Here is a 26,485-nt window from a genome sequence, read left to right as displayed (position 1 = left end):
TCGAACTCCAAACCCCAAACCCGAACCCCGAACCCCTAACCAGAACCCCAAACCCAAACCCAAACCGCGAACCCCAAAACCCAAACCCATAACCCGAATCCCAAACCCAAAACCCCTAACCCGAATCCCAAACCTCCAACCCAAACCGCGAACCCCAAACCCCAAACCCTTCACCCTAACCTCAAACCCAAACCCGAACTGTGAACCCCTAACCCAATCCGAGAGCCCCTAACCTGATCCCCAAACCCCAAACCCAAACCTCAAACCACAAACCCAAACCGCGAACCCCAAACCCTTTACCTGAACCTCAAACCCCAAACCCGAACTGCGAACCCCGAACCTGAACTGAGAACCCATAACCTGATCCCCAAATCTGAAACGCGAACCCCTAACCCGAACCCCAAACCCCAAACCCAAACCGCGAACCCCTAACCCGAACCCCAAACCCCAAACCCCTAAGCTGAACCTTGAACCCCTAATCGGAACCCCAAACTTCAAACTAGAACCGCGAACCCCTAACCCCAAACGCTGAACCCCAAACCACAAACACGAACCCTGAACCCGAACCCTAAGTAGAGAGGGGATTCCCCGCACCCGAACTCTGAACCTGAACCCTAACAAGTTGGGGGGATGCCAGAACCCTAAACCTAACCCTAACAATAAAACTCTAACATAAACATAAACTTTTCTGGCCTAAGCCCCGCCCCTTGCTGTCCCTCACCCCCTAAAAGCAAACGAGGCAAAACTGGGACTTGAATGCCTGACCTACAGAGCCAAGTTGGATGTTTAACTGGTTGTCAGCCTAACCGCTTCGCTAGAGAGGATTACTGGGTTTTGTTTTGCTCCCAGGCGCTCTTCAAGCCTCACCCCGCCACTGCAGGCTAATAAAGAACTATGGACCCTATTAGCGCTCACTTTAGCTGTAACCCTAGAGTTAATGCCAACCCTAACCGTAACCCGAACCCTGACCCTGACATGAACCCTAACCCAAACCCGAACTCTAAGAAGAGGGGGGTCCCCGAATTCTAACCTGAACCCGAACCCTAACAAGTGGGGGGGGGTTGCCCGAACCCTAACCCTAAGCTTAACAATAAACCTCTAAAATAAAAAAATTTTCTGGTCTAAGCCCTGGCTCTTGCAGTCCCCTGCCCCTGAAAAGCGAAAAGGTCAGACTGGAGACTTGAACTCCTGATTTACAGGCCATAGCCTACCTGCCTAGTGGCCCACCTAACCCCTATGCTACAGAGGCTTGCTGCTTCCAGCAGGGCTCCCGAACCCTCTTCAAGCCTCGGCCCGCCAGGGCAGGCTAATAAAGAACTATGGGCCCTATTAGGGCTCACTTTAAGCTGTAACCCCAACACTAATGCTAACCCTAACCGTAACCCGAACCCTGACCCTGACATGAACCCTAACCCAAACCCGAACTCTTAGAAGAGGGGGGATCCCCAAATTCTAACCCTAACCCTGAACCCGAACCTGAACAAGTTGGGGGGTTGCCCGAACCCTAACCCTAAGCTAAACAATAAACCTCTAAAATAAAAATAAACGTTTCTGGTCTAAGTCCCGCCTGTTGCTGTCCCCCGCCCCCTAAGAGCAAAAGAGTTAAGCTGCAGAGTTGAACTCCTGACTTACAGACCATCGTCTGCCTGCTCACCAGCGCACCTAACCGCTACGCTACAGAGGCTTGCTGTTCTGACAGAGCTCCCGGACCCTCTTCAAGCCTCTGCCCGCCAGGGTCTGGCTCTATAGACTATCATGGCTGTCCTAGGTCATCTTTGCTTTCTATAGTCATAGTTTTATCCCTAAATCATAGACAGATCAGCTGAGAAAAAGCTTGGATTGTCTCGGTGGGGTGGATTTGCTTGTCCTTGTGTTTCACCTGGAGGCAGTCGCGGTCCCGCGGGCCTGTCCTGGAAGGGGGCGTGGGGGTGGGGCGCACCGTGAGCGCGTCGGGGGCGGGGCGAGCCTGGGCGGCTGGTCAGGAGCGCGGCTCACGTGAGCGGGTCTGGGGCGGGATGAACATGGCGGCGCGTCGGGGGCCAGGGCTCTCAGGGCTCGCCATTGCAGCTGGGAATGCTCGTTTCGTGGGCTCCTGGGTCCCCGTCGATTGGCATCCAGCGAGCAGAGCGCAGGGCTGTGGGCCACAGGTAAGGGAACTCGGACTGGGCGGAGCAGGGAACCATGTATTCTGCCCTCTTTGTTTGCAGTCTCGGAGCCGACTAAAATGGCGGTCGCAGAAAAGCCTCGCCTTTGGGGCCAAGGGTTTTACTGCTTTACCCCTTTGCATAAAGCTCAGACCCGCGCGGTTTTCCCAAGCAGCCTAGTGTATTGCTTCCTACAGGCCTGGAGAGGATAACAGGCAGGAAGGCCAGGGGTCTCCAGACAGAGAAAATAGACTGCAAGTGTCAGACGTTTTTTTCTCTCTCTTAAGAGGCCGGAGGAGACAAAAGAGTGCTGCATTTTTTTTTCTCCATCTTGATACAAATTTAAAAGGTTTCTCAGAAATTTCTGTGTTGCCATGACCACTCCTGGCTCCACCTGAATTTAACTTTCCTCAAACCTTGAACTAAGCAATGCATTTTTCTTATGGAAATGTTTGTCTTAAGGTATGCTAATGTACTATGTATTTACCCAAGGCTCTGTCTTCAGGTCAGTTTCCCCTAAAGGCTCAGAAAAAACTTGACAAACCAGTATGTTTTACTCATACCTTGTTCTCTTAATCTATGTGAATGAAACTATATATTTGCTTGGAAATCTGCCTTTCTTCAAGATTCATGTCCATCATTTTATGGCCTGGGATGACTCATCTGCTGCCAATGTTATCTCAATGCATGCTGTGGGTGAGGGGCCTGGTGCCATTCTCTGACACATTGTCTTTCTTTCATTAGCAGACTGCTAGTGGCTCTATAACATCTGGCTAAAGACTAGCAGGGGGTACTCTTCCCCCTTTTACTGTCTACGTCAGCAGCTCTCTCGATCTCTTTTATATTTTAATAAAACTTTTTAACAGAAAACCTCTGAGCCATCAAGCTTCGTCACTTGCCCTGGATTGAATTCTCCTCTGGAGTCCAAGAATGCTGGCATCTTTTGTGGTTTAGCAACCACCTTTCAGCCTTTTGAAATTCATATTGAATCTTCATTTCAGATTGAAGATGCATTCCATGGTATTGCCAACTGAAGCCTTTTCATCGCTATGGCATATCTGTCCATGTCTTTAGGGTATTTTTCAGCAATCATGTATCATTTCCAGTGTGCCAGTCTTGTTATCCTCATTCTGTCCATAGCAAAGTCTTTTATTAATGTTGACATGACTGAAAGGGAATCGTTTGTTTAAATTCCTTTTCAGATTGTTATTTGCTGGTGTATACAGATAACACTGTGTCATCATTCATTTGTATCAGTTTGGACAGCTTGATAGTTGTCTTTAGTTTCTTTAATTTCTCATAATTTAAGATGACCCTGTCTCATATATTTACAGTCTCACCCCTAGTCTCAGTCATTTCTTCAAAGAACTGTCCTTTTTTTAAACATTACATTATTTTTGACTGTGCTGGGTCTTTATTGCTCGTTTGTCTAGTTGTAGTGAGCAGAGGCTACCCTCTAGTTGCTGTGCCATGGCTTCTCATTGCAGTGCTTTCTCTGTTTGCAGAACTTGGGCTCTGGAGCATGCAAACTTCAAGAGCTGTTCAAGGGCTTCGTTGCCCCTGGGCGTGTGGAATCTCCTACACAGGAATTGAACCCGTGTTCCCTGCATCGGTAGGCAGATTCTTTACCACCGGGCCATTGGAGATGTTTCCTGTTCCCTTTTATTAGAGAATGATATTTAAAACATACATGTAGGAGCTCAATATGCTCAGCTGACAATACATGGATATATATATATATATCCATGTATTCCAGCTCACCTTTGAACATATTCAGTTAAAGGTAATTTGTGATGTCTCCAACCTGATCCACCACGACATGGACATTGTAACGTTTCCTTTTGTTTATCTGTAACTTTGCATTCCAATGGTAAGATACCTGGCTTCCACCGCTTGTCATACACAGAATTCAGTGCTTGTCCCACGTGGTTACTGAAAAAAAAACTGTCAGATTGTCTTTCAAAGGGGGCTCTGCATGCATTGCACCAGTATCTTGAGTATGTTTTTGTATGATAGTTTACTATCAGTATACCCTCAGTGGCCAGGTGTCTATTTCAGTCGCTACCAATTATGAATGGGCTTGTTTGCTCTAGTGTTCTTGGACAATTCGAATACAGTTTCTTTGTCAGATATGCATTGTTTTAGGAAAACAGTTTTATTGATTGTTGGCTGTGTTGCCTCTTTGTGTGTGGGCTTTTCTCTAGTTTTGGTGAGCATGGGCCATAACTAGTGGTTTGCAGGCTTCTCACTGCAGTGTCTCCTCTTGTTGAGGGGCACAGGCTCACGGGCTTCAGTGGCTGCAGCATGTGAACTCGGCATCGTGGCTTCCAGGATCTAGAGCACAGGCTCGCTCGGCTGTTGTGGCACACGGGCTCCATAGGATGTGGGATCTTCCCATCCTAGGGATCGCACATGCATCTCCAGCACCGGGGGGTGGATTCTTTACTATGGAACCACCAGGGCATATTTTAGACTAGTTTTCCACACATGTATCTAGTGAAAGAGGCCAGGATCAAGAGGCATGGCAGCTGGGAATCCTCAGCCCCAGCTCTGGTGTGCTATCCAAAGCTCTGGGGCCTTTGGTGAGCAGCTCAGCTTCCCTAGGACTGTTTCCTCCCATCAGAAATGCCCTGCTTTTGGACTGTAGCCCACCAAGCTCCTCTGTCCCTGGGATTTCTGAGACCAGAGTACTGCAGGTGGTGCCATTTCCTTCTCTGCTGCTGCTGCTGCTGCTGCTGCTGCTGCTGCTGCTGCTGCTGCGTCGCTTCAGTCGTGCCTGACTCTGCGCGACCCCATAGACAGCAGCCTACCAGGCTCCTCTGTCCCTGGGATTCTCCAGGCAAGAACACTGGAGTGGGTTGCCATGTCCTTCTCCAGTGCATGAAAGTGAAAAGTGAAAGTGAAGCCACTCAGTGAAGTCGTGTCCGTCTCTTAGTGACCCCGGGGTTGCAGCCTACCAGGCTCCTCTGTCCGTGGGATTCTCCAGGCAATGGTACTGGAGTGGGCTGCCATTGCCTTCTCTGATTTCCTTCTCTGCAAGATAGCGTTTTGAAGATATTTTCTCCTGGATATTGCTTTTGATGAAGGAAGGGGGATCCCTTTCAGGGCTTGAGAGTGAGTTCTTGTCTGACACTGGGCAATGAGTTGTCTGAGGAGAGGAGTGCTGTCCAAGCGAGAGGCTTTATTGGGAAGGGCTGCCAGGGTGGAGGGCAGGAGGGTGAGGGAAACGGAGAGAACCACTCTGTCACGTGGCTCACAGTCTCAGGTTTTATGGTCATCGGGCTCATTTCTGGTTTGTCTCTTGCCAGGCATTCTGAATTGGGATCCTTCTTGGGGGCACACGCATCACTCAGCTGAGATGGATTCCAGCGAAGTGGATCCTGGGAGGTTGGTAGGACCTCTGAACTGGAGCCTCCCATCTCCTGACCTCTCCAGAATTCTGGTTGGTGGTAGCTTGTTCGTTCCTTGTTCCTTCCCAGGACCTCCTGTTGTAAGATGATTCCTGCAAGTGTTTTCTTTTCTCTGTTGCCTGGCCAGGGTGGGTGGTCCGTGGTTCATTTAACAGTTTGTTTTTGGTTCTCTCGAGTAAGGTCCTCCACAGGGTAAATGTATGAAATGATAAAAGGCAATGTTTTAAATAATTTATATTCATAATTTGGTAAGTTGGCTTGTTTTGTGTATGTTAGACCTGATCACCAGACCAACGGTCATGTAGAACTTTTGCAGTTTTCTAAAATTCTATAGTTTTTTAAATGGAGTTACCTTGTTGCAAAGTTTGTGTTTATGTTCATATTTTTTTAAAGTTATTTCTTTTAGTTGATTGATCATTGCTTTACAATACTGGTTTGATTTGTCATACATCCACATGAATTAACCATAGGTGTACCTATGTCCTCTTGCTCTTGAATCTCCCTCCCACCTCGCACGCATTCCCACCTCTCCAGGTTACTACTGAGCCCCAGTTTGAGTTCCCTGAATCATACAGCAAATTCCCATTGGTTGTCTATTTACAAATGTAGGTGTACCTGCATCCATGCTGCTCTCTCCATTCATCTCACCCTCTCCCTCTTGTTCCCCACCCTCGTCTGTAAGTCTGTTCTCTATGTCTGCACCTCCATTGCTGCTCTGTGAACAGACTCGTCAGTACCATCCTTCTAGATTCCATGTTTTTCTCTCTTTGACTGACTTCCCTCCCCTTTATTAGAACAAACTCAAATGTGTTCCTTTTTATGGCTGCATTCCATGCAGGCTCTGATTGTTCCTTAGCCATGTTTTGCGGAGGGTCATGGAGCTATTCTGCTCCATTTCAGTTTGGGCTTCCAGTCTGAGTGCTCACAGCAGAGCTGCTTCTGGGTGAGCCCTCTGAGGTCTGTGAGCACCGGGCTGCCCGCTCTTCTCTTGTGGCCCGCAGGGGGCGCCAAAGGCCCCTCTGACCCGCGGGCGCAGGACGCTTTGCCTTTAGACTCTGCTCCGTGAGCAGCTGGCGGGAGCTTTGTCTCCTCAGGACCATCAGGGCTCAGGCTTCTGGATAACAGGGCTGCATCCAGGCTGAGAGGAGCAGGGTTGCCTCAGTGCCCACCAGCAGGGAGGCGCTGCAAGAGCGAAAAATGAGGATGGAGTAGACGTTTTCTGTGTCCAGCTGAGGGCTGACTGGAGGTCCATCTCAGAGGACTCAGGGGGAAAGAGCTCCGTGTGCAAAGCGGTGGGTTTTCAGTTAGATTTGCGTTAGATGATGTAGAGGATGAACACTGATGTTCTTCCGTGTAGGTGGCCATTTTCCTGTCACTGTTTCTTGAGAAGACTGTCCTTTCCTCTTCGCTCGTTCCTGGTTTGATTTTCAGGAACTGACCATGTACAGGTGGGTTCGTTTCTGGGCTCTCTATTCTCTCCTGGAGTCCATGTGTCTGTGTTCCTGCCAGTTCCTCACTGTGGTGGTCACTACAGCTCCGTGATGTAGTTTGAAGAGGGATAGGAAGATGCCTCCAGCTGTGTTCCTCTTTCTCAGAGTCTTTTTGGCCGTTTAAGGTCCTGTTCAACAGTAGCAGCCTAATATTAGGAATATTTCTATTTCTGTGAAAAATGCCATTGAATATTATTTTGTGATTGCAGTCCGTGTATTTGTTGATGACTTTGGTTGGAATGGACCTTTTAATTCCTCATTGTTCCAGTGCATGAGCGTGGAATAATTTTCTGTGTGTTTGTATTTTCTTTGGTTTCTTTATCAGTGCCTTCTAGTTTTCTGACTACTGGTTTTTTATGTTCTTGATTAAGTTTGTTGCTAGATGTTTTATTTAAGTGGAATTTTCTTAATATTTTTTTCCTGATTGTTATTAGTGTATAGAAATGCAAGTGATTTTTGGACTGTAAAGGGTAGTATTTTATGATTGTAAATTAATCCAAAATGATTCAGCTTTACTGAATGTAGTCTAACAACTTTTTGTGAAGTGATGGGGAACATTTTATCTGTAAGATCTGTTTCTCCTGCAGTAGGTCATCCAGAGGACCCAAGACATGGTGGTTACTAATAGACTTCCCACACTACTTCTTCATTCCACGTGGACTCCTTCACGGGCAGTGAGCATCCCAGCTTCCCTTGAACTTCATCTGGGTAAGTCTTGGCCTGTATCAGAAAGTTTCCTGCCTGTCTGCGCTAAATTTCTTTTGTGGTATTGACATGGTTGTTTTGAAACCTAGTATACTTTCCAGTCATTTAAAATGTACAGAAAATGCCTAGCAATGGGAACAAGTGCTAGCATTTGCCACATCATCTAAAATACTCTATGTGTTTTATCCAAAATGGGTACCTTCTGCAGAACCAGCACATAATCTCCAAAATCAGGAAATCATATGGTACCTACATTATAATGTAATCCACTGCCCCACTTCCACTTTTAGCAATTGTTCAAGTGTATGAATATATCTTTTGTTTCCATCTTCATCCTTTTTTCTTTATTTAGAGTGTTACTGAGATTTTCAGTTATTTGGACAAACTTGATGGATTGAAAGCAGACATGGTGAATAAGGGTTCTGGGTGGCCTTTTCGATGTGGATTTCTTTTTCACTGAAGATGGTTTTAATATTTATTCATGTGGTAACATGTATGAATCCTGCATTCTTTCCCCCCCCCCCCCATAGTAATTAAAAATAAATAATATGCCATTTACCATTTAGATATTTGTAAGCATACAATGTTGTAGCAGACAACCTTTTCTTGTTTTGCAAACCAGTTTAATAATGTGCACCTTGTGCGTGCTTTGGAGAAACTCAGGAAACTGAGTCAGTGACTGAAATGGCCCAAGATATCACCTTAGATTCCATCTTCATCTGAAAACAAAACAGGCACTTTCTGGTGGTCCAGTGGCTGAGACTGGACACTCCCAAAGAAGGAGGCCCAGGTTCATTCCCTGATCCAAGAGCTAGATCTCCCATGCCACCAAGGAGAATTTGCATGTTGTAGCTAAATATCTGGCTTACCTCAATGAAGGTTGACCTGGCGCAGCCAAATTAAAAAAGAAACAAATATTTTACAGATACAACCAAAGGAAAGGAAGGGTATGGTTGTTGTGCAGATTTACGGCTTAGCTTTCCCTATCGATAGAAAAGAAAAAAGAGTTTCAAAAGACTGTGTCTCATCCTTCTATCTGGCATATAGAGAGGATTCCTTTGAAATGAGATTTCTCTGGTAAATGTGACTCACAGAAGAGCTGTCTTGAACTTGGGTTTCAGAGATGATCATGTGTCCTCTAAAAAAAAAAGTTAATTGGGTCCCACTAATTATCATGCTGAGGTGGTATATTTTGTGGTAGCATTTGCTCCCCTTCACTTTGGATGTATCCCCATTTGTTTACACTGTCATCTACTGAAGACATCCTGATATTTGAAAGTTTTTAGTTATTACAAGTAGAGCTGTTGTATATAATCATGTGATACTTTTTGTCTGGACGTTTTCAAAGCTGTTTAGTAAGTGCTAGCCATATAGTATTCAGGTCACAGGTGAGCTTTGTTTAGCTGTGGAAAAATCCAGCTATGTTTCTCTGTGGCATGTGGGATCTTCTGGGGTAAGGGATCAAACTAGAGTGTCTTGCATTGTCAGGCAGATTCTTTACCACTGAGCCACCGGAGAAGTTGTGCCCTACCCCCGTTTTTTTTTTTGAGTTTACTGGATCTAATAGGTGTGCAGTGCTACCTCACTGTTATTTTAGTTTGTAATTTCCTAATGATATGTGATTTTGAGTCTTTTTGATAGGCTTATTTACTATCTTTATATTTTTGTAGGACAGGTGTTTAGGTGTATACATTTTTTATGAGATTGTTCTAGATTTTTTGGTATATTTGGAGTACAATCCTTTATCAGATATGTATTTTATAAATATATTTTCCTGTGGCTTGTGTTTAAGTTTTGTGAATAAGGTTTTTCACAGTTTAAATGTCTAATTCTTTAAAGTTAATGTTATATATGTTTTATATCCTTTTTTGGATAGACTTTAGTGTGTTGTTGTTGTTGTTGTTAAATTTTATAAGCAGAAGTGAGGTACTGTAGATACAGTTTTAAGCTAAGCTGAGGTACCATAGATACAGTTTTGCCTTTTGTCTGTTAAGAAGTTTGAGTGAGTTTGGTGTACACTGTATATAACATTATGTCTACATTCATTTGACTGGATATAGCTTCCAATTATTTGTCTAATTGGTTTTGGAGATATCACGGGAAGTCAGTTTTTCCAAGGGAAACTGAGGTCCATGAAACATGAACTCTTTTCGATCGGTCGGAATCACTCTCTGCTATTTCTGACAGATTTGACTTGTTTGGATATCTCATATGAGTGGAATCACAGAACGTTTGTCTTTTCTTGGTCTGGTTTATTTCACATGATCTAATGACCATAAGGTTTGTCCACATTGTCGCATTGTCAGAATTACTGACTTTGAAGGGCCGAATCAGATTCCATTGTGTGTATACCACAGTTTGTTTATGGAATTGGCTGCCATGGACACTTAGATCACTTCTGTTTGTTTGCCAGTGTGAATCATGCTGTTGTGAGTATGACGGAAGAAGTATCCATTTTTTCAGCCCCCTTTCCCAATCCTTTTGGGTACATAGCTTGAATTGGAATCGAACTATGTATTTATTCCATGTGTTTGTTTTGGAGCCATTTCTGTAATGTCTTGCAGAGTGGCAGCACCATTTAATGTACTTTTTCGTATGGTGGAATACCGTTCAAGCTTCTGAATATACCTTGTGTTGCATATTCAGTCTCCCACCAACGGACACTTGAATGAGTTCTACCTTTGAGCTATTGTGAATGTCACTATGAGTATTTGTGTACCAGTTTTTGTTTGAATTATTAACAAGTACATTACTATATATAAAAGAAGCCACAAGGACCTACTGTACAGTTTAGGAAACTATTAAATATCTTATGATAATGTATAATGGAAGAGAATCTCAAAAGGAATATATGAAAAGCACATAGTAACCATGATATTTATTGTGCCAACACTATGAGTTATCATAGCACTACTCAACGTGTATTTATACATGTCAGTAAAATATTCACATCTGTAAGGATATTATAAAAAATTATATAAAAAATCAAGAATTCAAACAGAGATTAAATAAACTTCCTGTCATTGCTCATCATCATTTATACATTCATACTACCTGTAACACTCATTGTATAAGTGCTGGACTAGCAATTGATGTTCTCGTAAACCAAGAGATTGTGAAGGTGTAAGGAAATATAGCTTATTGAATTCCTTAATGAAGGATTATAGAACTCTATGTCCATGAAGTGAATGAAATTCCATTTTTTTGAACCACATTCTTACTAGAGTGATGAGCTTCCACCCCACCCAACGTTAGTTCACAATGAAATCCTGCAGTCCTCTGGCCTCAATGTCTGCTTCCTGCTACCAAGAAAGAAAAGATGAGGAAGTCCTGACAAAACCGATGCTATTTTTCTTTTTCTGATTTGTATTTTATCGCAGGGCTTGGCAAAAAGAGGGCCCAACCTGTTTTTAGAGTTCCATCCCAAGGGTTCCTCTGGCATGTTCCCTATGTTGACAAAGTGCTGATTATTTTCAACAAAGGACAATGATCTGCACTTCACTATCTGTTGCTTGAGCTGGAATAGCGGGCATCCCTTGAAGTGCATTCCTTCATGCTGAAGTAGGCATCCCTGAAGCAATAGTATAAGAGGAACACATTTATCACGTAGACATCGCAGCCCATGCATTTGTAATAATTTTTCAGTTATACCCATCATCATCGGAGGAACTGACTTGTCCCAGTAACAACGAGAGTACCCAGTATAACAGTTCCTTGACTTATGAGTACTTCCTATGAGTACCCTTATGAGTACTTCTTCCAATGTTGTTTCTCCTACTTTGGTCATGAACAGTAGAAGCTGATGGCAGTGGTCCTTGAAATGTATGTCGATTCCTAGGTGGCACAGTTGATAAATAAAAAATCTGCCTACCAGTGCAGGAGGGGGAAGTGATGTGGGTTTGATCCCTGGTTCAGGAAGATAACAATTCATACACATGTTTTATGTGAACCAGTTTGATACTCATGAGTTTTTTCTTCTGTATACAGAAAAACAAATGCTGTTCAAGGACACTGAAAGAACCCTGATGTTGAAAATCAGATCTGTATTGTGAGCAATGCTTAGATATCCATGAGTCGAAGCATAGTATTATGCCTATCATCCTTGTATTTCTCTCAGTGAAATATGTTGAGGAAAACTCTTCATTCGTGGTCTAGATTCACGAAGAAGCTAAATAGCATTCATCCTTTACGTTGACAACTGTGAATTTAAATCTCCTGTGAATCCTATGTGACAACCACACATACCAACATGAGTTATCAGTATTATATCAATATTTTTAGTCCTATTGTATGTCAACTAAAAAAATCAGTATATAATTGTACATGAAGTCAAGACATAAAATCAGTGCAAATACAAAATGTTCCATTCCATCCTTTGAGAAAGGGAGAAAAACATCTCTGTGCTTAGCCTATTGCATTTTTATGTATTAGACCCTTAAGTAGTTTATTCACCACACCCTGTGAATGATTCACAAATCTTCAGAGAAGAAAGGATCATTTCTCTTGAACAATGAGTAGTTCAACTATTCTCAAAGCAAAGCCATAAGTGAGTCTTATTTTGGGTGAGACCATGAAAACTCAGTGTTTTCATTATGCTTGTGCTTATGATGGGAGGAGGTCTGAGAAAGCACTTCTGAAGGTTTATTCATACCAGTCGTTCTCATATGTATCGAGTCTTTAAAGGTCGAATCACCAAGGTGTTGCTTCTACACTTGTACTAGGCTGAGCAGCAACATTCCCTTTCTCCGTAAGTGCAGTAGACGTGTTCCCAACCTGTCTGTCTTCTGTCCTCTGGAGTATGCATTGCTTGAGCTCATCACAGCCTAGTAGATGGAAATCATCAGGATATTCTGGAAACCCTTTTTATTTCAGTCTGTTCAGGAGGTTACCACTGCTGCAAACCTCTGGATTTTACCAAGCGCTTTTAACAACCTCAGATGAAGGATATAAGTCAACACTGGTGACAGCCACGGGCTTCCATGGCCTATCCATGATTGTTGGCTTTGCTTTCATAATCATCCTGTTTCTTATACCAGCTAAACTGTCAGTGTATTTTTTAATTACCATTTTATCTTTGATGGTTTTTAGAGCTATTATGGATTTTCCTATATATCTTCACTTATCGGTGAGGGTCTTATGTTAGTAGTAGTTATGACAACTGACTTTCTGTCTGTTAGCTGTGGCAGAATAAAAAAAGAATGACCCACTGTATATTATTAATATTATGTATCAATATATTGTTAGTTTTATTGTTTGCAGTCATCCAATTCCAAGTTTCTGAAATAAACTTTCAGAAAAATCACATCCTTTTGAATGCCCATTTGACTGAATAGGAGCACGGAAATGTTCTTCCATAAAATTGTTTACAGTTTCCATTCCGTTTCTCCTGTTTGATGTAGATATTGGCCTTTGGTTCTATCAGTAGCTTTGCAAGTAAAAAAAAAAATTAATTAGAGCTCGTATGGTAATTTTACTGTTAGCAATAAGTTTAGCATAAAATGAACACAGAAGAGGTTACAGTAGACCAAATATGAAAGTCAGTTTAAAAGAAAACATAGTGTTGAATGTTTACAGTAGGAATATAGTTATGAAGTTCCTTTATTATTATTCTATCCTTTCCTTTTGTTTTGCAGGGGTGTTAATGTACAGATTCCAGTACTATGGCTAGAGCGAATAATAGTATCATTATTCTTGAGAGCAACTCTACTAAGTCTTCACGCTCATGTCACTCAAGGTTTTTTAATACCTATTATGTTAGTCGTGTTTGTAGTTTGTGAAGTCACATAAGTTGCATTCATTCAAGCAATAGTATCAAACAGCTATGGCATCAATTATAGATGTGAATCGATATCGAATGTGAATCCATTTCACTGTGACAAGTTATTATTGTAGATATTCTATTCATGCCAGTAACAAAGCTGTGCAGAAATAATACAATGTTTATTAAGAAAATAAGAGTTACTAATTTGTTTTATTATTCTATTTCTTTTAAACAGATTTAATGACAACAGGCTCAACTTTTCATTCACTTGTATGACTATGAGCGGTTTGACCAAGTTGAAGAAGATGACTCGTTTGTAGTCTTCCTCATCAGCTCATTCCATCTACTGGCTTTAAAATCATTTAGTACAGAGCTCACCGTCTAGGTGTTCATCCAGTGTTTTGTTTGCTTATCATGCAGGATCATTTTAAAAGGAAAAGTATGTGTGTATGAGTTAGAGCTCTGATCCCAGGAGTCCATGTAGAAGCTTCCCCTGAGAAATGTATCGTTTTTGCACCAATGCTACTGAAATGTGTGAATGTGGTATACCACGCGTCCCAATAAGTGTAAACAGCGTCATAGGCTACTTATTTGAAATGACCAGTACTCATGACATTCCATTCAACTGAGGACTAAATATAGCCAACGTAGGCTGTGTTTGCCAAATAGACTTTGAAGTATTCTTCACACAGTCCTTCATCGATGCCAGTTTTCAGATCGAAGAAACCCTTGCTCCATGAAGTTTGTGAACACATATACTCATGTTTTGTTTGAGATTTTAAAGTCATTCTTCAGTTTTGTTGGAGGAATGGTTCTGTATATGCCCCGTGGATCCCCAAATCCACTGATGTTCATGTGTCTTGGGGCTTCCCAGGTGGTTCTAGTGGTAAAGAACATGCAGAACATACCCATGCAGGAGACATGGGAGGTATGGATTCCATCCCTGGGGCAGGAAGATCTCCTGAGGGAGAGCATGGCAACCCCCTCCAGTATCTTTGCCTAGAGAATCTCATGGAGAGAGGAGCCTGGTGGGGCCTAGTCCATATGATCCCAAGGAGTTGGACACAATGTAAGTGACTTCGCACAGCACATGATTCGTTGTCATAGCTAATATAATGGAGATGACATAAAAAGAAGCACCAGCGGGCGAAAGTCAATATCCATCACTTTTAAACTTTGGAATGTATTGTGATATTTTACATCCATATTTGTATGACTTGATAGTTGGAGAATCGATGCATGTGAAGGCCTGGTTGTGTTATATGTATGTTGAGGGAAGATATATTTTTATGTGGTTTGACATATAGGTCCCATTTCATTCGTAGACATATGCATACTCATCACTTATCATCATTTTTTTTTTTTTGAAAAGACCATTGTTTGGAAAGGTTGTTGTCTAACCATGAAAGATGCTTGAATTCTTGGGCTCCTTAGAGGAAGAATTCAACCCGGGGCCAGTGATGAGGGTTGATCAGTCAGAGCTTTTGTGTCCCAACGTTTTATTAAAGTATAAAAGAGAGAAAGCTTCTGACATAGACATCAGAAGGGGGCAGAAAGAGTGCCCCCCTACTCATCTTTGGCTGGATGTTATCTAGCTACTAGCAGTCTACTCATTAGAGAAAGGAATGGCAGCAGACCCCTCACCCACAAGATATATGGAGATGACCGTGGCACCAGGTGAGTCATCCTGGGCCATAAAACGATTGATATGAGCAAATGGATAGCTTCATTCACATAGATCAGGAGAGCCATGTATGAGTAAAGCATATTGGTTTGTCAAGTCAGTTCTGAGCCTTTAGGCAGAACCTACTTGAAGATAGAGTCTAGGGTAAATACATAGTACATTCACATAGCTTAAGGCAAACCTTTCCATGAGAAAAATGCCTTGGTCAGCTCAAAGTATGAGAAAAGTGAAGTTCAGGCGGAACCAGGTGTCATTATAGCAACACAGAATTGTAAGAGAAAATCTCTGTTTAAATTTGTATCAAGAAGGGGAAAAAAGATAACAGCTTGTTTCCTCCTGCCTCGGAAGTGACAGATAACAACTGTCTGACACTTGCACCCCATTTCCTCCCTTTGGAGACCCCTGGCCTTCCTGGCTGTTACCCTCTCAGTTTCATTCATTGAGCGTTTTCTGCCTTGTGAAACATTGGGCATAGAAGTATGTGTTTATTTAGGGGTATTTCATCCAATTTCATTTAAATGCATATGTGAATTAGAAAGTTTGACATGCTGTTGCTTTGTATACCGATTGGGAAATGTGAGCCTCCAAGCTTAATTTAGTTTTTCATGTTCATTTTTCTTTTTAGGGGTACAAAGAAAAATAATATGACTGTTAAGATCAGCTTTCGTATTTTTTGCCAAATATGAATTGGGATCACATCGATCAGAGATGAGTCTGTGCATGAAAGCCCTAATAACTAATGCTAATTGACTTCACTACCATGGGATGTTTTCATATCTATTGAGGATTTACTTCATGTATTTCGATTTTAACTTTCTGTCTCACAGCCTTGTTTGTAGATCAAAGCTATTTGAAATTGTCATCTGGTTTCAAATGGCTTGTGAGGTTATTCATGAGTGGTTCATAAAACCGAATGGATTGTACGTAGCCATACTTTGTTGTCATTCTATGAATTTGAAGAATGTCTGAAGAATGTCTGCAGTTATGCCTTAAAGATTCATACAATTGATGTCCAATATTTATCTCAATAGACTTGCTTTCAATTTGTAGTTTCCTATGCGTATGTCTTTCTTTATGGATTTGGGTAGAACTTGTATTGGAACACTGAAAAATCTGTGATATCAACCGTGCTGACCTTTCTGGTGGTCATCATTAAGATTTTCACGCTCTATGGATCCTAGTGGAAACAGGTGCTGTTCATCCTACTTTTGTGAAGATTGAACTCATCGTAGAAAGTGGAATTTGTTGAAATATTTATGGTATAAATAAATCTTGTCTCTATAATTACCCAGAGTCCTGGTGCGTATTTGATTGCTAAGTTATAAAATGTATGAGATAGATGTGATCCATCAATGGCGACTGGATAAGTGGTGGAGAGGTATTTTGGTGATGCAAGAGATTTAAATGATGTGATCATAGTATTTATATCCCTTTTATGTGGATAATGGGTCTTGGATCCATGTTTGAAACCTTACAACCTCGTCTTTTGTTATGCATGGGAAGTGTCAAAAATGAAGAAGATGCGGGTAGGTACTTCAAGGGTAAGTATAGGGCTGAGGGCGTGACTATGATGTGGGTTAGGGTTAGGATGTGGATGGGGGTCCGGTTAGGGTAGGGTAAAGGTTAGAGTTCGTGGAACAGCCCTCCAAACTTGTTAGGGTGAGGGGTGAGGTGTGAGGGTTCAGGATGAGGGTGAGGGTAAGGATTCAGGGTGAGGGTTAGGATTCAGGATGAGGGTGAGGATTCAGGGAGAGGGTGAGGGTGAGGGTTCAGGGAGAGGGTGAGGGTGAGGGTTCAGGGTGAGGGCGTGGGTGAGGGTAAGGGTTCGGGGTGAGGGTTCAGAGTGAGCGTTCAGGGTGAAGGTGTGGGCCTCACATCTGATACAGGATTGTACTCCAAATATACCCATCCCTTCCCTTGAACAGACCTCTCACTATGGGAGCCCTTGGCAGTGTGGAACCCACCGGCCCCTAAGGCCTCCCAAAGGACGCCTGGGGCCTAGGTGCAAAGGCAATACAGGAGTGGAGCTGAGGCCAGGAAGGCGCCAGTGGCGTCTCCCAACTTTGCAAAGGCTGCTCCTTCCTGGGTAGGAAGCCTAGCAGCGAGGCAAGTCTGGGCAAGGTTCGCCCAGGGCAGAGCAGCCTCGCACCAGGAACTCTGCCAGATCGGGCCTCTGAGCAGAGCTGGAGCTCTGCCATCCTGGAGGCGCACTCGACTCCGCCCAAGCAGGGCTTGCAGCCTAAGGCGGCTGGGCTGCTTCGTCTTCCCCCTAGGAAGCTCGATTCCCGCATGCTGTTCACTCGGCTTCCAGGCGCCGGCTCCCTGCCCCTCCTTACGGTCTAGGATCAGGGGCTGCTTCCCCTGAGCTGGGGCTGTGGGCAGGAGCCCAGACACACAGGTGCAGGACCCAACCACCTGCACACGTCTCTGCTGGAGAGGAGAGCGCTAGGGAACCTACGTGTGTGAGGCAGCTACTGGGCGCCCACGGAGTCAGACTCGAGGTGTGCGGGGCTCCAGAGCCCCGCCAGGGGTCCAAGGAGCCTGGTGCTCACCGTGCGGCGCTGAGTCTGGGCTGTCAAGCAACCGCTGGAGGAGACCTGCACTTGCCCTTCCCTTGCCTCTGACAGAGCTCTCCCTGCTGGAGCCCTTGGCAGTGTGCAACCCACCGGCCCCTAAGCCATCCCCAAGGACGCCTGGTGCAAAGGCAAGGCAGGAGCAGAGCTGAGGCCAGGAAGGCGACAGTGGCATCTCCCAGGCTCAAGGAGCCTGCTCCTTCCATGGCAGGAAGCCTAGCAGCCAGGCAAGTCAGGGCAAGGCTCGGCCAGGGCAGAGCAGCCTCAGACCAGGAACTCTGCCAGATCGGGCCTCTGAGCAGAGCTGGAGATCTGCCATACTGGAGGCGCGCTCAGATCCAGCCAAGCAGGGCTTGAGCCGCACGTGGCTGGGCTGCCTCTTCTTACCTCGAGGAGGCTTGCCACCTTGAATGCTCTTCCTTCGGCTTCCAGGCGCGGAAGCTCTGTGCCTCCTGCAGGTCTTGGCTCAGGGGCTGCTTGCCCTGAGCTGGGGCTGTGGGCGGGAGTCAAGACACGCAGGGGCATACCCCAAACTGCTGCACACTTCTCTGCTGGGGAAGAGAGCGCAAGGGAACGACATGTGAGAGGCAGCTGATCGGCACCCACGGAGTCAGCCTCCAGGTATGCCGGGATGGAGACCCCAGCCAGTGGCCCTGGGAGGTGCGTTTCTTCGTGCGGCGCTGAGTCTCGGCGACCAAGCAACCGCTGGAGGATCCCTGCACTTGCCCTTCCCTTCCCTCTCACAGAGCTCGCCCTGCCTGAGCTCTTGGCAGTATGCAAGCCACCGGCCCCTAAGCATTACCCACGGACGCCTGGGGTCTAGGTTCAAAGGCAAGGCAGATGCGGAGCTGAGGTCAGGAAGGCGCCAGTGGCGTCTCCCAGGCTCACGCAGCCGGCTCCTTCCTGGGCAGGAAGCCTAGCAGTGAGGTAAGTCTGGGCAAGGCTCGCCCAGGGCAGAGCAGCCTCGCGCCAGCAACTCTGCCAGATCGGGCCTCTGAGCAGAGCTGGAGCCCTGCCGTCCTGGAGGCACACTCGGCTCCAGCCAAGTAGGGCTTGAATCAAAGGAGGCTGGACGGCCTCTTCTTCCCTCGAGGAGGCTCGCCTCCCCGCCAGCTCTTCACTCAGCTACCAGGTGGCGGCGCTCTGAGCCTCCTGCAGCTCTTGGCTCAGGGGCTGCTTGCCCTGAGCTGGGGCTGTGGGCGGGAGCCCAGGCACGCAGGGGCAGGCCCCAACCAGCTGCACACGTCTCGCCTGGGGAGGAGAGCGCTAGGGAAGCTACGTGTGTGAGGCAGCTGCTGGGGGCCAGGGAGTCAGCCTCGGGGTGTGCGGGGCAGCAGACCCCAGCCAGGGACCCTGGGAGCCTTTTGCACTCCGTGCGGCGCTGAGTCTGGGCAGCCCAGCAACCGCTGGAGGAGCCCTGCACTAGCCCTTCCCTTCCTTCGCACAGAGCTCTTCCTGCTGGAGCCCTTGGCAGTGTGCAAGCCACCGGCCCCTAAGCCCTCCCAATGGACGCCTGGGGCCTAGGTGCAAAGGCAAGGCAGGAGCGGAGCTGAGGCCAGAAAGGCGCCAGTGGCGTCTCCCAGCCTCGCGCAGCCGGCTCCTTCCTGGGCAGGAAGCCTAGCAGCGAGGCAAGTCTGGGCAAGGCTCGCCATGGGAAGCGCAGCCTCGCGCCAGCAACTCTGCCAGATCGGGCCTCTGAGCAGAGCTGGAGCTCTGCCGTCCTGGAGGCGCAATCGGCTCCAGCCAAGTAGGGCTTGAGCCAAACGAGGCTGGGCTGCCTCTTCTTCCCTCGAGGAGGCTCGCCTCCCCGCCAGCTGTTCACTCGGATTCCAGGTGGGGGCGCTCTGCGCCTCCTGCAGGTCTTGGCTCAGGGGCTGCTTGCCCTGAGCTGGGGCTGTGGGCGGGAGCCCAGGCACGCAGGGGCAGGCCCCAACCAGCTGCACACGTCTCTGCTGGGGAGGAGAGCGCTAGGGAAGCTACGTGTGTGAGTCAGCTGCTGGGTGCCCAGGGAGTCAGCCTCCGGGTGTGCGGGGCTGCAGACCCCAGCCAGGGGCCCTGGGAGCCTGGTGCACTCCGTGCGGCGCTGAGTCTGGGCGGCCAAGCAACCGCTGGAGGAGCCCTGCACTAGCCCTTCTCTTCCCTCGCACAGAGCTCTTCCGGCTTGAGCCCGTGGCAGTGTGCAAGCCACTGGCCCCTAAGCCCTCCCAATGGACGCCTGGGGCCTAGGTGCAAGGGCAAGGCAGGAGCGGAGCTGAGGCCAGGAAGGCGCCAGTGGCGTCTCCCAGCCTCGCGCAGCCGGCTCCTTCCTGGGCAGGAAGCCTAGCAGCGAGGCAAGTCTGGGCAAGGCTCGCCGAGGGCAGAGCAGCCTCGCGCCAGCAACTCTGCCAGATCGGGCCTCTGAGCAGAGCTGGAGCTCTGCCGTCCTGGAGGCGCACTCGGCTCCAGCCAAGTAGGGCTTGAGCCAAACGAGGCTGGGCTGCCTCTTCTTCCCTCGAGGAGGCTCGGCTCCCCGCCAGCTGTTCACTCGGCTTCCAGGTGGGGGCGCTCTGCGCCTCCTGCAGGTCTTGGCTCAGGGGCTGCTTGCCCTGAGCTGGGGCTGTGGGCGGGAGCCCAGGCACGCAGGGGCAGGCCCCAACCAGCTGCACACGTTTCTGCTGGGGAGGAGAGCGCTAGGGAAGCTACGTGTGTGAGGCAGCTGCTGGACTCCCAGGGAATCAGCCTCCGGGTGTGCGGGGCTGCAGACCCCAGCCAGGGGCCCTGGGAGCCTGGTGCACTCCGTGCGGCGTTGAGTCTGGGCGGCCAAGCAACCGCTGGAGGAGCCCTGCTCTAGCCCTTCCTTTCCCTGGCACAGAGCTCTTCCTGCTGGAGCCCTTGGCAGTGTGCAAGCCACCGGCCCCTAAGCCTTCCCCAAGGAAGCCTGGGGCCTAGGTGCAAAGGCAAGGCAGGAGCGGAGCTGAGGCCAGGAAGGAGCCAGTGCCGTCTCCCAGCCTCGCTCAGCCGGCTCCTTCCTGGGCAGGAAGCCTAGCAGCGAGGCAAGTCTGGGCAAGGCTTGCCCAGGGTAGAGCAGCCTCGCGCCAGCAACTCTGCCAGATCGGTGCTCTCAGCAGAGCTCGAGCTTTGCCGTCCTGGAGGCGCACTCGGCTCCAGCCAAGTAGGGCTTGAGACAAACGACGCTGGGCTGCCTCTTCTTCCCTCGAGGGCGCTCGCCTCCCTGCCAGCTGTTCACTCGGCTTCCAGGTGGGGGCGCTCAGCGACTCGTGCAAGTCTTGGCTCAGGGGCTGCTTGCCCTGAACTGGGGCTGTGGGCGGGAGCCCAGCCACGGAGGGGCAGGCCCCAACCAGCTGCACACGTCTCTGCTGGGGAGGAGAGCGCTAGGGAAGCTACGTGTGTGAGTCAGCTGCTGGGTGCCCACGGAGTCAGCCTCCGGGTGTGCGGGGCTGCAGACCCCTGCCAGGGACCTTGGGAGCCTTTTGCACTCCGTGCGGCGAAGAGTCTGGGCAGCCCAGCAACCGCTGGATGAGCCCTGCACTAGCCCTTCCCTTCCCTCGCACAGAGCTCTTCCTACTGGAGCCCTTGGCGGTGTGCAAGCCACCGGCCCCTAAGCGCTCCCAAAGGACGCCTGGGGCCTAGGAGGCCAGGAAGGCGCCAGTGGCGTCTCCCAGCCTCGAGCAGCCGGCTCCTTCCTGGGCAGGAAGCCTAGCAGCGAGGCAAGTCTGGGCAAGGCTCGCCCAGGGCAGAGCAGCCTCGCGCCAGCAACTCTGCCAGATCGGGCCTCTGAGCAGAGCTGGAGCTCTGCCGTCCTGGAGGCGCACTCGGTTCCAGCCAAGTAGTGATTGAGCCAAACGAGGCTGGGCTGCCTCTTCTTCCCTCGAGGAGGCTCGCCTCCCCGCCAGCTGTTCACTCGGCTTCCAGGTGGGGGCGCTCTGCGCCTCCTGCAGGTCTTGGCTCAGGGGCTGCTTGCCCTAAGCTGGGGCTGTGGGCGGGTGCCCAGGCACGCAGGTGCAGGCCCCAACCAGCTGCACACGTCTCTGCTGGGGAGCAGAGCGCTAGGGAAGCTACGTGTGTGAGGCAGCTGCTGGGCGCCCAGGGAGTCAGCGTCCGGGTGTGCGGGGCTGCAGACCCCAGCCAGGGGCCCTGGGAGCCTGGTGCACTCCGTGTGGCGCTGAGTCTGGGCGGCCAAGTAACCGCTGGAGGAGCCCGGCACTAGCCCTTCCTTTCCTTCGCACAGAGTTCTTCCTGCTGGAGCCCTTGGCAGTGTGCAAGCCACCGGCCCCTAAGCCCTCCCAAAGGACGCCTGGGGCCTAGGTGCAAAGGCAAGGAAGGAGGGGAGCTGAGGCCAGGAAGACGCCAGTGGCGTCTCCAGGCCTCGCGCAGCCGGCTCCTTCCTGGGCAGGAAGCCTAGCAGCGAGGCAAGTCTGGGCAAGGCTCCCCATGGGAAGCGCAGCCTCGCGCCAGCAACTCTGCCAGATCGGGCCTCTGAGCAGAGCTGGAGCTCTGCCGTCCTGGAAGCGCACTCGGCTCCAGCCAAGTAGGGCTTGAGCCAAACGAGGCTGGGCTGCCTCTTCTTCCCTCGAGGAGGCTCGCCTCCCCGCCAGCTGTTCACTCGGCTTCCAGGTGGGGGCGCTCTGCGCCTCCTGCAGGTCTTGGCTCAGGGGCTGCTTGCCCTGAGCTGGGGCTGTGGGCGGGAGCCCAGGCACGCAGGGGCAGGCCCCAACCAGCTGCACACGTCTCTGCTGGGGAGGAGAGCGCTAGGGAAGCTACGTGTGTGAGTCAGCTGCTGGGCGCCCAGGGAGTCAGCCACCATGTGGGCGGGGCTGCAGACCCCAGCCAGGGGCCCTGGGAGCCTGGTGCACTCCGTGCGGCGCTGAGTCTGGGCGGCCAAGCAACCGCTGGAGGAGCCCTGCACTAGCCCTTCTCTTCCCTCGCACAGAGCTCTTCCGGCTTGAGCCCTTGGCAGTGTGCAAGCCACTGGCCCCTAAGCCCTCCCAATGGACGCCTGGGGCCTAGGTGCAAGGGCAAGGCAAGAGCGGAGCTGAGGCCAGGAAGGCGCCAGTGGCGTCTCCCAGCCTCGCGCAGCCGGCTCTTTCCTGGGCAGGAGGCCTAGCAGCGAGGCAATTCTGGGCAAGGCTCGCCCAGGGCAGAGCAGCCTCACGCCAGCAACTCTGCCAGATCGGGCCTCTGAGCAGAGCTGGAGCTCTGCCGTCCTGGAGGCGCACTCGGCTCCAGCCAAGTAGGGCTTGAGCCAAAAGAGGCTGGGCTGCCTCTTCTTCCTTCGAGGGGGCTCGCCTCCCCGCCAGCTGTTCACTCGGCTTCCAGGTGGGGGCGCTCTGCGCCTCCTGCAGGTCTTGGCTCAGGGGCTGCTTGCCCTGAGCTGGGGCTGTGGGAGGGAGCCCAGGCACGCAGGGGCAGGCCCCAACCAGCTGCACACGTTTCTGCTGGGGAGGAGAGCGCTAGGGAAGCTACGTGTGTGAGGCAGCTGCTGGACTCCCAGGGAGTCAGCCTCCGGGTGTGCGGGGCTGCAGACCCCAGCCAGGGGCCCTGGGAGCCTGGTGCACTCCGTGCGGCGTTGAGTCTGGGCGGCCAAGCAACCGCTGGAGGAGCCCTGCTCTAGCCCTTCCTTTCCCTGGCACAGAGCTCTTCCTGCTGGAGCCCTTGGCAGTGTGCAAGCCACCGGCCCCTAAGCCCTCCCCAAGGACGCCTGGGGCCTAGGTGCAAAGGCAAGGCAGGAGCGGAGCTGAGGCCAGGAAGGAGCCAGTGGCGTCTCCCAGCCTCGCTCAGCCGCCTCCTTCCTGGGCAGGAAGCCTAGCAGGGAGGCAAGTCTGGGCAAGGCTTGCCCAGGGTAGAGCAGCCTCGCGCCAGCAACTCTGCCAGATCGGTGCTCTCAGCAGAACTGGAGCTTTGCCGTCCTGGAGGCGCACTCGGCTCCAGCCAAGTAGGGCTTGAGACAAACGACGCTGGGCTGCCTCTTCTTCCCTCGAGGGCGCTCGCCTCCCCGCCAGCTGTTCACTCGGCTTCCAGGTGGGGGCGCTCAGCGACTCGTGCAAGTCTTGGCTCAGGGGCTGCTTGCCCTGAACTGGGGCTGTGGGCGGGAGCCCAGCCACGCAGGGGCAGGCCCCAACCAGCTGCACACGTCTCTGCTGGGGAGGAGAGCGCTAGGGAAGCTACGTGTGTGAGGCAGCTGCTGGACTCCCCGGGAGTCAGCCTCCGGGTGTGCGGGGCTGCAGACCCCAGCCAGGGGCCCTGGGAGGCTGCTGCACTCCGTTCGGCGCTGAGTCTGGGCGGCCAAGCAACCGCTGGAGGTGCCCTGCACTTGCCTTTCCTTCCCTCTCACAGAGCTCTCCCTGCTGGAACCCTTGGCAGTGTGCAATCCACCGGCTCCTAAGCCCTCCCTAAGGACGCCTGGGGCCTAGGTGCAAAGGCAAGGTAGGAGCGGAAATGAGGCCAGGAAGGCGCCAGTGGCGCCTCCCAGCCTCGCGCAGCCTGCTTCTTCTGGGCAGGAAGCCTTGCAGCGAGGCAAATCTGGGCAAGGCTCGCCCAGGGCAGTGCAGCCTCGCGCCAGCAACTCTGCCAGATCGGGGCTCTGAGCAGAGCTGGAGCTCTGCCGTTCTGGAGGCGCACTCGGCTCCAGCCAAGTAGGGCTTGAGCCAAACGAGGCTGGGCTGCCTCTTCTTCCCTCAAGGAGGCTCACCTACCCGCCAGCTGTTCACTCGGCTTCCAGGTGGGGGCGCTCTGCGCCTCCTGCAGTTCTTGGCTCAGGGGCTGCTTGCCCTGAGCTGGGGCTGTGGGCGGGAGCCCAGCCACGCAGGGGCAGGCCCCAACCAGCTGCACACGTCTCTGCTGGGGAGGAGAACGCTAGGGAATCTACGTGTGAGAGGCAGCTGCTGGGCGCCCAGGGAGTCAGCCTCCGGGTGTGCGGGGCTGCAGACCCCAGCCAGGGGCCATGGGAGCCTGGTGCACTCCGTGCAGCGCTGAGTCTGGGAGGCCAAGCAACCGCTGGAGGAGCCCTGCACTAACCCTTCCCTTCCTTCGCACAGAGCTCTTCCTGCTGGAGCCCTAGCCACGGGCCCCTAAGCTCTCCCCAAGGACGCCTGGGGCCTAGGTGCAAAGGCGAGGCAGGAGCGGAGCTGAGGCCAGGAAGGAGCCGGTGGCGTCTCCCAGCCTCGCGCAGCCGGCTCCTTCCTGGGCAGGAAGCCTAGCAGCGAGGCAAGTCTGGGCAAGGCTCGCCCAGGGCAGAGCAGCCTCGCGCCATCAACTCTGCCAGATCGGGGCTCTGAGCAGAGCTGGAGATCTGCCGTCCTGGAGGCGCACTCGGCTCCAGCCAAGTAGGGCTTGAGCCAAAGGAGGCTGGGCTGCCTCTTCTTCCCTCGAGGGGGCTCGCCTCCCCGCCAGCTGTTCACTCGGCTTCCAGGTGGGGGCGCTCAGCGACTCGTGCAGGTCTTGGCTCAGGGGCTACTTGCCCTGAGCTGGGGCTGTGGGCGGGATCCCAGGCACGCAGGGGCAGGCCCCAACCAGCTGCACACGTCTCTGCTGGGGAGGAGAACGCTAGGGAATCTACGTGTGAGAGGCAGCTGCTGGGCGCCCAGGGAGTCAGCCTCAGGGTGTGCGGGGCTGCAGACCCCAGCCAGGGACCCTGGGAGCCTGGTGCACTCCGTGCGGCGATGAGTCTGGGCAGCCCAGCAACCGCTGGATGAGCCGTGCACTAGCCCTTCCCTTCCCTCGCACAGAGCTCTTCCTACTGGAGCCCTTGGCAGTGTGCAAGCCACCGGCCCTTAAGCCCTTCCCAAGGACGCCTGGGGCCTAGGTGCAAAGGCAAGGCAGGAGTGGAGCTAAGGCCAGAAAGGCGCCAGTAGCGTCTCCCAGCTTCTCGCAGCCTGCTTTTACTGCTGGAGCCCTTGCCTCTGCGGCACTCAGCAGCCCCTAATCGCGACTCCAATCCCGGAACTCCACCCTGACCTCAAAACCCTATATCCCAAACCTGTAAACTGAATGCCTAGCTCGAATCCCCAAACAATGAACCTGAAACCTGATACCTTAACCCTAACCCGACCTCAAACCAAAACACCTACCCCTTAATCCCAAACCCAAACTCCAATCTCCAAACCACAACCCCAAACCGCAAACCTCTAACCCCGAAGCCGAACCCCAAACCCCAAGCCCCTAATCAGAACAAGAACCCCCAAACTCCGAACCCCAAACCCCTAACTCGAACACCATACCATGAACCCCAACCCATTTCCCGAATCCAAATCTCTAACCCCAAGCACCGAACTCCCAACCTGAACCCGAATCCCCTAACCCAATCCCCTACCTGAACCCTTTACCATAACCCGAAAACGAAACACCAAACCCCTAACCCATAACCTGAACTGCGACCCCCTACCCTAAAACAGAAGCCCCTGTCACTAACCCCTAACCAGAACAGCGAACCCCTTAACCGAACCTCAAAGGCCGAACCCCAAACCCCTAACCCGATCCGTGAACCCCTAACTCGTACCCGAACCCCTAACCCGAGCCCCAAACCCAAACCCCGACCCCCAAACCCCATACCACAAACCCCGAACCATGTAGCCCAAACCCCGAATCCATAACTCAAACCCCGAACCCCAAATCTGGAACCCGAACCCCCAACCCCAAACCGCTAACACGAACCCCACACCCAGACCGCACACCCCTAATGCCTTACCGGAAACGCAAACCCATAAAGTGAACCCCAAACCC

General features: G+C 50.7%; 1 long non-coding RNA gene across 1 annotated transcript; it reads left to right on the top strand.

Moving 5' to 3' along the window:
* Positions 1-1,988: 1,988 nt before the first annotated feature.
* LOC138447109 (uncharacterized) lies at positions 1,989-16,481 on the top strand. Its single transcript, XR_011259669.1, has 6 exons — positions 1,989-2,147; positions 3,650-3,756; positions 5,453-5,586; positions 7,632-7,752; positions 13,746-14,579; positions 15,820-16,481. It is a non-coding gene; the product is annotated as an uncharacterized lncRNA (long non-coding RNA).
* The last annotated feature ends 10,004 nt before the right edge of the window (positions 16,482-26,485 follow it).

The sequence above is a fragment of the Ovis canadensis genome, chromosome 11 (assembly GCF_042477335.2).
Source record: "Ovis canadensis isolate MfBH-ARS-UI-01 breed Bighorn chromosome 11, ARS-UI_OviCan_v2, whole genome shotgun sequence".
NCBI classification, from domain to species: Eukaryota; Metazoa; Chordata; class Mammalia; order Artiodactyla; family Bovidae; genus Ovis; species Ovis canadensis.
This window is presented reverse-complemented; position numbering and strand designations above follow the sequence as displayed.